This window comes from Schistocerca gregaria, chromosome 6, assembly GCF_023897955.1.
Source record: "Schistocerca gregaria isolate iqSchGreg1 chromosome 6, iqSchGreg1.2, whole genome shotgun sequence".
In the NCBI taxonomy this organism is placed as follows: domain Eukaryota; kingdom Metazoa; phylum Arthropoda; class Insecta; order Orthoptera; family Acrididae; genus Schistocerca; species Schistocerca gregaria.
In genome coordinates, this window is record NC_064925.1 from 184,706 (window position 1) to 199,696 (window position 14,991).

At 39.2% G+C, this 14,991-nt stretch overlaps 1 protein-coding gene across 1 annotated transcript in view; it reads right to left on the reverse strand.

Annotated features, from left to right (window-relative positions):
- Positions 1-14,991, reverse strand: part of LOC126278388 (lipase 3-like) — a 141,980-nt gene that overhangs the window by 1,152 nt on the left and 125,837 nt on the right. The gene's annotated exons all lie outside the window — the stretch shown is intronic.

Below are 14,991 nucleotides of genomic sequence, written 5' to 3' on the forward strand. Positions count from 1 at the left end.
TACTTCCTTTTGCGATTAATTGAAGTTCTTTATTTCTTTCATGTTTTCTTTCTAAATCTTTAATCTCTCTATAACCAATATCATGTTTTGTACATGCTTCATCTAATGGATTAATTCCTTGATTTACTTTAGCTATTCTTTCTTCTAGTTCTGTCCCAGGGCAACAATAATTATAATGTGGAATATATCATTCAAATTAGTTTATTAATTGAAATATTAACTAAATCTTTTCAATACTTTTCATTTTTCCGAAATTTTTCCTTATTCAAAAACTATACAAAAAATGGATTTCCTTCTGGATTATTAATAATACAATAGCTAAATTTATTTATTGAAATTTTTATTATTCAAATTTTTCATTATGATTATTTTTATTTCCAACTAATTCTTCTCCATGAATTACAACTAGTTTATCATTAATTGAGAATCATTATTCATCTAAAAATATTCTATTTCGTTTTTCTGTATATTTTTAAATTAATCCTTCACCCATTTTTCATCAACACTTGAATCCATCTTTTGGAAAGGTGAAGATAGACAATTTCCTATACCAGTCAGTTATTTATTACCCTTATTTGATTTTATTTAATTTGGATTATTCTCACAATATAATGTTCCTGAATGATTGCATACCTTGATAAAACAGAAGCAGTAAATAGTGCACTCATACCTTTCATAGTTATTTGTTTTTTAGTTAACAGATTCATTAATTCATCTGTGTCATCATAGTCTTTTTCACCAATCTTTGATTTATTTCCATTAAATTCAACTGGATATTTAGCAACAAATTTAAATCAAGCAACAGCTCTTATCCAAAAACCTTATCTTCATGTCATTAATATAATCCAGTATTCTTTCACTTCTATTCATTTTCAATTTTCGATGATTCATTTTCATTTTTTAACTTTTCTGTCTTTAAGTTCCTCTTCATATTTATTCAATTAATCTTGTATTACTCATTCACTTAGTACATAATCTCTTTTATCATTTCCATATTTTTTAATTGTTGGAATTAAATTCTTCAAAATAATGTTGCTTTTTTTTTGGTCATCAGTCTACTGACTGGTTTGATGCGGCCCGCCATGAATTCCTTTCCTGTGCTAACCTCTTCATCTCAGAGTAGCACTTGCAACCTACGTCTTCAATTATTTGCTTGACGTATTCCAATCTCTGTCTCCCTCTACAGTTTTTGCCGTCTACAGCTCCCTCTAGTACCATGGAAGTCATTCCCTCATGTCTTACCAGATGTCCTATCATCCTGTCCCTTCTCCTTATCAGTGATTTCCACATATTCCTTTCCTCTCCGATTCTGCGTAGAACCTCCTCATTCCTTACCTTATCAGTCCACCTAATTTTCAACATTCGTCTATAGCACCACATCTCAAATGCTTCGATTCTCTTCTGTTCCGGTTTTCCCACAGTCCATGTTTCACTACCATACAATGCTATACTCCAGACGTACATCCTTAGCAATTTCTTCCTCAAATTAAGGCTGGTATTTGATATTAGTAGACTTCTCTTGGCCAGAAATGCCTTTTTTGCCATAGCGAGTCTGCTTTTGATGTCCTCTTTGCTCCGTCTGTCATTGGTTATTTTACTGCCTAGGTAGCAGAATTTCTTAACTTCATTGACTTCGTGACCATCAATCCTGATGTTAAGTTTCTCGCTGTTCTCATTTCTACTACTTCTCATTACCATCGTCTTTCTCCAATTTACTCTCAAACCATACTGTGTACTCATTAGACTGTTCATTCCGTTCTGCAGATCATTTAATTCTTCTTCACTTTCACTCAGGATAGCAATGTCATCAGCGAATCGTATCATTGATATCCTTTCACCTGGTATTTTAATTCCACTCCTGAACCTTTCTTTTATTTCCATCATTGCTTCCTCGATGTACAGATTGAAGAGTAGGGGCGAAAGGATACAACCTTGTCTTACTCCCTTCTCAATACGAGCACTTCGTTCTTGATCGTCCACTCTTATTATTCCCTCTTGGTTGTTGTACATATTGTATATGACCCGTCTCTGCCTATAGCTTACCCCTACTTTTTTCAGAATCTTGAACAGCTTGCACCAATTTATATTGTAGAACGCTTTTTCAAGGTCGACAAACCCTATGGACGTGTCTTGATTTTTCTTTAGTCTTGCTTCCATTATTAGCTGTAACGTCAGAATTGCCTCTCTCCTGCCTTTACTTTTCCTAAAGCCAAACTGATCGTCACATAGCGCATTCTTCTGTATATTATTCTTGTAAGCAGCTTCAATGCATGAGCTGTTAAGCTGATTGTGCGATAATTCTCGCACTTGTCAGCTCTTGCCGTCTTCGGAATTGTGTGGATGATGCTTATAAGGAATAATTTGTTTTCAACTTCTCTATTTTCTTTAATAGCTTTCAAAACATTCTCAACAAATCCTTTAATTATCTCATTCACTTGTTCAATTAAATCGACAACTGCTTAACCTTCTTTTTTAAATTTTTACAATATGTTCTTGTCCTTTTTTTCCACATTTTAAACTCTTTTTTTAATTGATCTTTTCCTCTTCAACTTCATCTAGCTTTTCTAACAATATTTGGGTGTAACAACCAAACTGACTTATTCGTTCTGGATGATCACATTTTTAAAACAGTTATTAAGTTTAAAAACAAATAATTTCGTTTTTAAAATTCAACATTTATATTCAACATTTATTTTCAACATTTACAATTAACATTTACATTCAATATTTAAAAATTGTTAATCTTTTATCTGTATTTATCGTTATTAATTTTTACTTGTGATATCTATCACAATAAAACCGAAATCGTCTTTTTCAAAACATTTACTACATGTTTCTTTAAAAGCATCAAACTTTAAATAACCCTGACAAACTCAGAATAAGTATGATTCAAATTTGAGTAATTTAATCTGAAAATATTAAAAATTAAGGTTTTTTTTTATCTCTAACGAATTGCTTTGGTATTTTTGAGGATGTTTGACAAAAATAAAAACAATCTGTCTCTATGTGTCTGATTCTAGCAAAATACTCTCTTACTATATCATAATTTTGAAGAATGAACTCGTCAAATTCTACGTATGAATTATTTTTACATCCATCTAACAGAATAATTTAATCGTTATTTAAATAAAATAGCATTTTTTCCTTTACTTTATCTTCTGCTTCTCATGTCTTTTTATAAATTCTTCATATTTCGGTTCATCTACATCTACATCTACATGGATACTCTGCAAATCACATTTAAGTGCCTGGCAGAGGGTTCTACAAACCACCTTTACAACTCTCTATTATTCCAATCTCGTATAGCGCACGGAAGGAATGAACACCTATATAGTTGTGTACTAGCTCTGATTTCCCTTATCGTGGTGATCGTTTCTCCTTATGTAGGTTGAGGTCAACAAAATATTTTCGCATTCGGGAGGAGAAAGTTGGTGATTGGAATCACGTGAGAAGATACCGTTCCATCGGAAAACGCTTTTGTTTTAATGATTTCCAGCCCAAATCCGGCACCATTTCTGTGACATTCTCTCCCATAATTCGCGATAATACAAAACGTGCTGCATTCCTTTCAACTTTTTCGATTTACTCCATCAGTCCTATCTGGTATGGATGCCACACCATGCAGCAGTATTCTGAAAGAGAATGGACAAGCGTAGTGTAGGCAGTCTCCTTAGTAGGTCTGTTACATTTTCTTAGTGTCCTGCAAATGAAACGCAGCCTTTGATTAGCCTTTGGTCAGCACTTTAGAATGAATGTGTGAATGATTGATTCTATTCTAATTTAATCATCCTGGAGCTAGAATATAATTATCAATCATTAACATTGTTTTTTCACGAACACTTTACCCAATTATTGATCATCAGTTAGAATTTGATAATGTTTACTGTGTTTATTTTTTATTTATTTTGTGGAATATTTATTTTTGGTTCAATTTTAGTCATTTATTGACATTATTTTTATTAATATCAAATGGTGTGTCTATTTCAATTCAATGATAATTCATTTGTTCTTAAGAAAGATTAATTGTTCCAATAAGATAAATTTATAAAAACGTTACATCTGCTGGTTTTTATACAACTTTTTAACTGTAAATATAACATAAAAAATTATAAATTATACACTAACAAAAGACCGACAGAAATTAATATTGGTCAATATAGTCTGAAAAATTTGGAAAAATTTATTAAATCGAAAAAAACCTAATATACACATTAATGTTTCATATCAGCGCACACTCCGCTGCAGAGCGAAAATTTCATTCTGGAGACATCCCCTAGGCTGTGGCTAGGCCATGTCTCCGCAATATCCTTTCTTCCAGGAGTGCTAGTTCTGCAAGGTATGCAGGAGAGATTCTGCGAAGTTTGGAAGGTAGGATACGAGGTACTGGAGGAATTGAAGCTGTGAGGACGGGGCGTGAGTCGTGCTTGGGTGGCTCAGTAGGTAGAGCACTTGCCTGCGAAAGACAAAGATCCCGAGTTCGAGTCTCGGTCCGGCACACAGTTTTAATCTGACACGAAGTTTCATATCAGCGCACACTCCGCTCCAGAGGGAAAATTTCATTCTGATTACTCGAAATAACTGTCAACATACATAGTCATCGCCCTACACAGGGACTTGTGCCCCTCCCCCCTTAGAATCTGGAGTACCATGCTTTCATTCATTACAAAATTCTTATACAACTCTAGAAGTGATTCCCCACGATTCCGCTAAGCCTCTCGCTTTGCGAAATATAGCACTATCTGGCTGACCGCAATGGGACAGTACTATGCTTATAGCACTTGGTGTATAATCGTTGGTTGTCTCAAGTACTGAAGTGGTGTACTTGTAACAAATATTAAATGTATAATCATCAGTTTTTAGGGATATAATGTTTATTGTGTCACCTATAAAATTTAGTTGTTGTGGCTTGATACATTTCAGAAGTGACCGACTCATTTACATTGAAAATGAGAATGTTTGTGTCTAGCACCTGTTACTCTTCCCTATTCCCGATAAATTTCTGCAGATGCTCATATCCGCATGATCGAAAAACAAAACCCTACAATGAGAGACGTTTACAAGTTCAGTTTCACCTTAAAGTAGTTGAGACAAAGTAATAAAAACTTGTCGATTCATGCAGTAATACATGCACTAAACGATTATATTAGGGCAGGTTATGTACACACACAAATAAATAAGTATATATACATTTATTATAATTTTGCGTTGCATCATTCTGAACAATAACGTTCTATTCATTCATACCATCTCTGTTTTTGTACTCATCTGCTTTAACATTACGGAATACCGGCAGTTATTTATACATAAATTGAATGTGGAGGGAGGGGGATGGGAGAAAAGAAAGGAGAGTAAAGGGATGGGTTACTGATTTCGGCTGTATCAGGACATTACGTGGAATCAGTGGCAAGTAGTGAAAATATGTACCAGATCGGGATTCGAACCCAGGTTCTCCTGTTCACTAGGCAGGTGTGGTAACCACTGCGCCATCCAGCACGAGGTGCTACTGCACCTGCGCGACCCTCACGCCCGACCCTTATTCCCACCAAGCGCCACCTATCCGGGGCCCATGTCCGTTTCCTGCACGCTCGCTACTCTGAGATCCCCGCAAGAGGTCGGTCATAGTTGTGCACCTGCAATGTAGAAGGAGGATCCATTGTCCACATAGGCGAATCGGTTATATGAATGTGTGGTGTCTGTTCTTCCAGACATCAGTAAACCGTTCGCTTTCGTTTCCTTTCTCACCCCTCCACCTTCAGTTTACAAATAATGTATCACAACTGCAGATTCCGCGTGGTGTCTGCTCTTTCGGACGTGTCTGTAGACTCAGGCACCACGCGTTCATGTAGGTTATTTATGTGTTGCTATCACAACGCTCTTTCGTCTTATTTTCGACTCAGTTTCAACACCACAGCTAAACGAACTGCGAATGCGTAGATACTCAGTCTGAAGCACCCGAGAGACTGCCCACAGGCGACACAATATTTCCGAGCAGCGAAAAATATTTAGAAAATTTTTAGTGTTTTCAATATCGTTGCGCAACCACTCAATCTTTCTCCTATAGCTTCAATATTATTGCACTTCAGGGAAACTTGTACAATAGTTTTGACTGTATAGAGAGCACTTTAGTGTCCTCCTATCGACGCACTTATTCTTGTGTTTCTATAAGCCCAAGATAGGAATTTTTGTACCTCTAAATTAACTGTGAAAATAATGTCGATATTGGGTTAAAATGACACGTGCCTTAACCATCACTAATTATCTGCACAGACTTACTTTATGTTTCATCAACCTAATTCCTCTAGGAAGAGAACGGTTGGTGATGCGAAAATTACGTCGCATCAGCGTGGTATCCCATACATAATCTGCATCCCGTCTGTTAGAAAATGCAGACTAAATTAACTTCGCAGACTTACTTTATGTTTAAGCAGCCTAATTCCTCTAGGAAGAGAATGTTTGGTGATGCGAAAATTACGTCGCATCAGCGTGGTATACCATGCATAATGTGCATCCCGTCTGTTAAAAACTGCATACTAAATTATTTAATGCGAGGAGTCCGATTATGCTTGCTGTGCACCACGACACATTTTTGTCGCATTGTACCGCACATTAAGATAGTCTGCCACCACTCAACTTACCGTTCTCATTCAGTGGCATCTGCACCTGGTTTCATCGTAACAGGAAATTTAAGAGGAAATGAACTGCAGGTTCTGGTTCAGTCTGGAGTTTTGTTTTAATCCACTTCTGATTCCAGACTAAACATGTTCATTTTTACTGCCGCTATGGCCACTGTAATTTATGTCACCTCCTAACAGTTATCATTCTGACGTAAAATGCAATCTAGCATTCCATCTTTGTTCTGAACTTTTTCTGGGATGAAATACACACTGTTATACCTGCAACGTGAATACCTAAAACTGCTAACAGTCAGTTTTTTGACATAGTTATTTGTTCATTCCATGAACAGGCTTCATAAGCTTAAGCTGTTATAACTGCAGTCTGGTTTGTCTGTAAGCTGTATACAATTTTTTTCTCCCACTATTTTATCTCTCATGCCTTCAGAATTTCATGTGGTGTATGCCGTCAATATTGTCAAAACCTTTTTTTAGTGTTCATGTACAATAAACTTAGGATTTTATTTGTTTAACGTATCTCCTGCACTGATCAGCCAGAAGTCAACTAATTCCCGGAAATTCCGGGGAGGTCGGCGACAAGTGCTGACGCCACATTCAATCATATTCCAAATTTGTTCAGTCGGGTTCAGAGGGCCTGCACATCGAATGGAATCCGCCACTATGTACTTTGAACCACTCCATCGCACTGCTGGCCTTGTGAGATGGCGTATTATCTTGTTGAAAAATACCACAGCCGTCGGGAAACAAGATAGTGATTGTGCTTGAAACAGCTATTAAAGTCGTCTGGGAAGGTGCACTGATATGAAACTTCCAACGAGACTGGAACTCGAACACATGACCTTTGTCTTTCACGGGCAAGTGCTCCACAGACTGCATGCAGGATAACTTCTGTGAAGCTTCGAAGGCAGGAGATCGGCTGGCTGCATTAAAGCTGTAAGGGATGGTCGTGTCATTCGGTACAGCACTCACCCGCTGAAGGCATAAACCCTACAGTATGCATTAACCAGTGCAACGGCTACCATTCACCTTACTTGTGTTGGTGTACTGGGTGCCAGTTGTGTGGCTAGGTTGGCACTGTCAGACCATTCGTAAGACCTGTACTACACTGCGAAAATCTTTCATGAATCTCTTATATAAGTTAGCACCACGCTCTTTCATAAAAGACGTGACAAAAGACCCTACCACACAGACAAAGATTTTATAACTCCACTTTTGTAAAAGATATTTGAATACGTTCATTTACTATAATGTGAAGATGAAAGTCGAGCGGGTAGTTCGCAGTCCTTGGCAGTGAGCTGGGAAGTTGCCTGTGATTTCTGTGGTGGATGAAGGAGCAGGCGTAACGTGTGCAACGGACTGCAGGGTTATAAAGGCATTGTGCTCACAAGCTTGTCGGTCTCTAGGGCTTGCACCATATGAGAAGTGTAATACACAGGGCGATTCTGCTGCCCCTGTCGATGCCGTTTTATGCAAGCTGCAGCTTAACATCTAGCCTTCAAAAACCACGCTCAAGATTTTCATTTTATCCCGCTTTCTACGCACTGATAGCCCTACAGGAGAAAAAAAGGAACAGGACCTTTTACAGGAAACTTAGTTTAGTTAAATTTTGTACTGGGGCACGTTTTCGCTAAAGGCAACGGTTTTCGAGGTACATGAGAAAGAAACGTGCATAAGTGACCATCAAACGCTTTCCACACACACACTCATCCCTCACCAGTCAGCATTTCTAGTGTCTTTCTCGTGGCACTCCCTCGTACCACTGTAAAAAAAGTTTCCGGCGACACGAACTATTCCCGATATTCGACCTTTTTTGTTCTCTGTTGACTGGGCTCTGACTCCACCAGCAGAGTCAGCTGTTTTGGTAACATTATTAATTTATACGTGACGTTGAGGGTAATGAAAGGTAAACTACTTTTGCAAGCGTTACGCTAGAACTAATCATGTTGACAATTCGACACAAATTTATCCCTTACAATTAATTTCTCATTTGATTGTTTTCGTATGATGTTAAAATTCACAAAATTATTAGATAAAATATATACAAACATCAATTTTAATACTCGTAAGTGCTCGACTAAGCGCGTGCCGGAATACCGCCAGTCAACGAAGGCCAAAAGAAGGTCCAATGTGGGAAATAGTTCGTGCACTCCCAAATATTTGTACAGTGGTAGGAGGAAGCGCCATGAACAACGTACTAGAAATCCTAACCGCTGGGGCTGAGTGTGGGAGAGGGGCTGCGTTTGAAGATCACTTTTGTACGTTTCTCTTGAGTAACTCGAAAACTATGGCCTCCAGCGAAAACGTATCCCAGTGCAAAATTTTACTACATTAAATTTCCTACAGTAAGGCGCTGTTCATTTTCTCTATTGTAGTAACAGTTTGCACTCTGCGAGCGAGAGAATACGAAAACCTCGCGCTTGGTTTTTGAAGGTCGGTTATAACATTGCGGGTTGCATAAAACGACACCGGTAGGGGCAGCTGAACGGCCCTGTAAAGTGAAGTGCATATTGACAGGTAAGTGTAACCTAACTACGCAAGGAGAGTCCGAGTTGGGGTAAGCATATGCTGTCTCATATTGACCAAGATCGACATGTACAACGCACTCCGCAACCTCCCTAACCGTGTGTGGCCAAGAGTATTTCTAGTACCACTATCAGTTGACTCTTCCCTGTTCCACTCCTGAATGGCGCACTGGAAGAATGATTGTCGGTAAGCCTCTGTATTCGCTCTAATTTTTCGGATTTTATCGCCGTGCTCATTTCGTGATATGTATGGGAGGAAGGAAGTAATATGTTGTCCAACTCTTAAGCCACTTGCAGTGTGTGCCACTGCAGTTTATTGACAATGCCTGTACGGCTTTCGCGCCGACTAAAGGAGCCCGTGACGGAACGCACCGCACTTCATTGGATCTTCTCTCTGTCTTTTATCAATCCTACCTGCTAAGGCTCCCAGATTGATGAACAATAATCGAGAATCGGTCGCAGAAGCGCCTTCTAAGCCACTTCCTCCGTGGATGAGTTGCAATTCATTAAGTTCCTTCCTATGAATTTCAGTCTGGAATCTGCTTATCCTACTATTTGTTTTATGTGGTCATATCACTTAAGGTCGCTCTGGACAGCTACTCCTACATGTTTCACGGTAGATACTGTTTCCAACAATTTTCTACCAATAGTATAGTTGTAAACTTGTGGCTTTCCTTCCAACGGGTGTTCAGGGTCAACTGCCAGGGCTGGTACCATTCACCAATCCTTCACCTATCTTCTGCAGGCCATTGTACAAATCGATACCGTCTTCTGGTGTTGGTACTTTCTTATTGACAACCACATCATCTGTGAACGGTCTTCAACAATCAGCGGATGTATGCCATTGGTAAAGATGAACTGGTTTTAAGCACTAACTGACCACGCATGTTTACGTTCATGTTTGTATTGTGGTTGGTTGCAAGGTTTATATTCTGAAGGCCGCTGTGCCTGCACATTACTGATGTCCGACCACGTATCAGTTGTGCTTACTGCCTCTTCCTTACGTGGGAATTCTGGTCTCTAACTGTGAACTGACTGTAGTCAGTCGTTAAGTACATTTATGGAGAGCGTTAAAACAAAATTATTGATTACCTGTTGATCAGTTCATTTACCTTTTGACTATTTTATGTTTTTTGAGATCAGATGTTTCACTTATATTTTTGGTATTGGCTAGTAGTTGATTGTCGAAACAGACTGCATTAGAGTCTTGGTACTACAGTTCCAACTTTGTCGAAAGTTCGTTTCATACATAATATCAAGTAATCTAATTCCAATGCAAATATAAAGCAGTATTAGCCTGTTAATAACATTGAATGTATTTTTTGCTCTAGAACGTTATCGATTATCTTTTTCACAACAAAACTCTTCTTGTTAATGTGAAGCATTACTGAAAACCTGTGAGTACGATACGTGGTATCACCACTTCGCTCTGTGAACCACTAATAAGACATTCTCAGTATCAAAAAGCCAATCCGCTTTACGTATTCTAGTTGTTGAGATAACTTTGTAACGCATGATATAAGCATTGTATACACTGTGGGGGAAATAACTTTGTCACAAACATTGTATTGTTTACTTATTTTTGAAGATATTTTAATTCTTGAATTAACATTGTGACACTTGACAAGCATCATAGAACAAATTAGATGTGGACATAATTAATTTGATGATCCAGTTGTGCCTTACTCCAAGTGTAGGCCTAAAAAGCCGGCTGTGATTCAGACTGAGTATTTGTTTGTGTGCTCACCTGCTTAGCCAACATTTGTTTTTTCTGCAGAAATGGGCTTGGTCTGGTTAAATTTGATGCATAACCTTGTTTAGGAATAAATGTGAAGTGTCCACGGTCTGTTAGGCATATTATTTTAATATCACAATTGTTTTGTGGCTATTCATGCATACTAATAGCATTGGGTCACTTCATGTTTTGATGATTTGGCTGTGTGTGTGTCAGTGTGTGTGGAAAATATATAAAATATATTAAAAATACATTTTTGGTGACGTATTTTTGTAGATATTCCAGTCATGAAAACAAAATTGTGGCTCTTGAGAAAAATCATAGATTTGGGGAATATTTAATTTGAGGATCCGTTGTGCCTTAGAACAAGCACGGTGCATTAGTCGCTCAATTGCCACTCACAAGTGCTGCTTAACCTGTAAATTCTTGGCATAAATAATGTGTGTGTTTGTGTTTCTGCTGACATATTTTAGATGCGAAAATACTTCAAGTTACACCCATTGCGCAATTTTATGGACAAATACTTTCGAACATGATGCAGATAAATAAATAAATCAATCAATACAAAATAAAGGGATCGTCAGACACTTTGGAAGTGGTTTGGGATGCCACGGGTAGTAGAGATATGCAGAATCTAGTTCACTTGCACTTATAGAGGCCATTAAAATGCAAAGTGTAGCAAAATACTCGTAGATATACTACTGATAAGTGAAGTTAATGGCGCGAAAAAATGAGGACAGCACATTCCCAAGAGCGAGAAAATAGTTCGTAAAAAATTAAATGGGTAGATGTGGAATTTAAATTGAAATGATAGAATGTATTTACTCAAGGTCCCTTCCTAGAGTGTAGCCTTCTATGGAGGTGAAGTGAGAACAATAAATAGTTCAGAAAATTCAAGCTTTAAAATGAGGTGCTACAGGAGAATGCCGAAGATATGATGAGTAAATCAGGTAACTAATGAGGTGCTATTACATCAGTTTGTAAAGAAAAGAAAGTTACAGCACAACTTGATTAGATTATGGGATCTGTTGACAGGGCGTATCCAGAAATATCAAGAAAATGTAAGTTTGCTGATGGAGAGATGTGTTGAGGGTAAAAATTGTGCAGAAAGGCCAAGACTTGACTGACGTAAGGAGTCTGAGATAGGTGGGCGTTGCTGTAGTTACTCGGAGATGAAAGGGGTTACATAGGACAGGTTCATCAAACCAAGACATCGGCTTGAAGACCGCTACATTGCTAACTGTGTACGCCAGCTACTTGGACGTCTTGATAAGAAATACTGGTCTTATAGCGTCGCAGTAGTGTCAACGAAAAGAGAGGTTTACGTAGAGTCACTCCAGCACCAGTCAGCTGCATTGTCTGGACAAGCTGCTGACTGCAAACAAGGCAGCGCAGCGCAGCGGGGGCACACACCCACCAACTGAATTAAAGATCCGCCGGTACCACAGGGAACTTGATACACAATAGCGACAATATGGATCGTCTAGCAACAGAGAAAATTTGAAATGTAGGGCAGTAGTACATTCTAGACAAGAAAATCGTATATCATCTGTAAAGGATCGTAGAACAAAGTTCCAATTTCTGATCAAACTGATGCTGATCTCACCGATGTAGTGTAGGTGAAAATTTCATTGATAAACCCAAATGTAGCTTTCTGACACGATTTTAACTTATTGTAATGCAATCTCTCATGTTGATTTCGACCCGGTAAACATTTCTTCGATACACCACATCAAGTCTCAAAATGGCAAACCTTTAGTTTTTGTGGAATGGCATGTCACTGGAAACTTTTCGTCAGTTCTCGGTATTGTTCATGAAGTGCCGTAAATCACCGTAAGATGAATTCCAATGAAGCTGTTAGTGGTGCATCAACGCTGACTCCACGTCACTATGATCTTTGTCCATTAGGGACAGTGGCTCACCTACATGCCAAGGGCAATGACATCATCAGTGCCTCTATCTGCATTAAGGCCATGAGGATAGTAGATGGCAGGAAATTTAAAAATTCAGTATACCATTAGTAGGAAATTTAAAAATGCAAGATTGTGAGAAATTAAAAAGATCCAAGATGGCGGAACTAGGCCAGTTGTACTTTGCAACACCTACCCACCCCCTCCTCTTCTCCTACTCTGGTCAGAGCATAGTAATCCGCAGATCATCAGAATGAAAGAGCCAATCTCACTAAAGCCATCTTGACTGGGCTCGAAAGTATCTGAATGCTTTAAATTTCTTGCAAAGTGTTCAAAATTGTATTTACCGAAAATTATTTAAAGGGTGTAACATTCGATATTTGCACATTGAAAGTACTTTATAGACCCACACAATGAAACGTTCAATCACAATGTAGCAATCTTGACATTGCTTGGAAGCAGTCAAATGTCCTGATTTTTTTCCCATCTTGTTCAAATACAAACTCTTGCTCATAAATTAAGGATAATGCTCATACATGGTGAAACAACGCTCTGGTGGGCGGTTTGCCGGTTTAAATCACCTCGGGGTATGACCATGCGGTGCATTTGACCTGCGGTCGTCGCACGGTGGTGCTGGCCACAGTCCACATACGCAGAGGTGTGTTGATGCATGTCAGAGTACTGTGCAGCGAGTAAGTGTGCAGAAGTTTTCAGACGTGCTAATGGTGACTGTGTTGAAAATGGCTCAAAGAACATATACTGATGACGTTATGAGGGATAGAATAGTAGCGCGACTGAAGGCTGGTCAAACACAGCAGGTATTAGCACGGGCCGTGTGCCACAAAATGTGATCTCAAGAGTATGGCAACGATTCCAGCAGACAGGAAACGTGTCCAGGCGCTACAGTAAGGGACGTCCACAGTGTACAACACTACAAGAAGACCGATATCTAACCATCAGTGCCTGCAGACAGCCACGGAGTACTGCAGTTAGCCTTGCTCGGGACTTTACCACAGCCACTGGAACAGTTGTCTCCAGACACACAGCCTACAGACGACTGAACAGACACGGTTTATTCGCCCGGAGACCTGCAAGGTGCATTCCACTGGCCCTTGGTCACAGGAGAGCCCGTAAAACCTAGCGTCAAGAAAATACCTGGTCAGTGGAACAGTGGTCCCAGGTTATGGTCATGGACAAGTCCAGGTATAGCATGAACAGTGACCCTCTGGCGTGAACCAGGTACCAGATACCAACTCCTTAATGTCCTTGCAAGGAACCTGTATGGAGGTCGTTTTTCATTTGCACCAGCATGGCCACCTTTTCAGGGGCGCAGTGGGTCCCACCTTCCTCATGATGGATGATAACGCACGGCCCCACCAATCTGTCATCGTGGAGGAGTACCTTGAAACAGAAGATATCAGGCGAATGGAGTGGCCTGACTGTTCTGTAGACCTAAAACCCATCGAGCACGTCTGGAATGATCTCGATCGACGTATCGCTGCACGTCTTTAAGCCGCTACAGCACTTCAGGAGCTCCGACAGGCACTGGTGCAAGAATGGGAGGCTATGCCCAAGCAGTTGCTCGATCACATGATCCAGGGTGTGCCAACCCGTAGCGTGGCCTGTGTCCGTATGCGTTGTGATCATTTCCCATATTAATGTCGGGGCACATACGCAGGAAACAGTGGCGCTTTGTAGCACATGTGTTTTGGGACGGTTTTCTCAACTTATCACCAATGCCGTGGACTTACAGATCTGTGTAGTGTGTGTTCTCTATGTGCTTATGCTATTAGCGCCAGTTTTGTGTAGTGCCACATTGTGTGGCACCACATTCTGCAATTATTCTTAATTTATAAGCATGAGTGTATTTACCCCATACATTACGTATTTGGTGTAACTTGCAATATCTGCACATTAAAGTACTTTACGGATATTAAAATAAAAAGATTAGAACAAAAGAACTAGCACAATGTAGCGTCAGAGCAGCCGTTTTCGCTGAAGCTCAGAAGCATTCGAACGATCTGAATTTTTGTACTGTGTTCAAAGGTATTTATCTGAAAAAGACAGTAAAGTGGCTATTCCAAATGTGAAACGTTCGACTAGGCCATTCAAACGGAACTGTCAATCTGCCACCTTAGTAGTGCTTAAAAGTAATCAAACAATCTGAACTGTTCTGTGTGGTTTTCAAAATT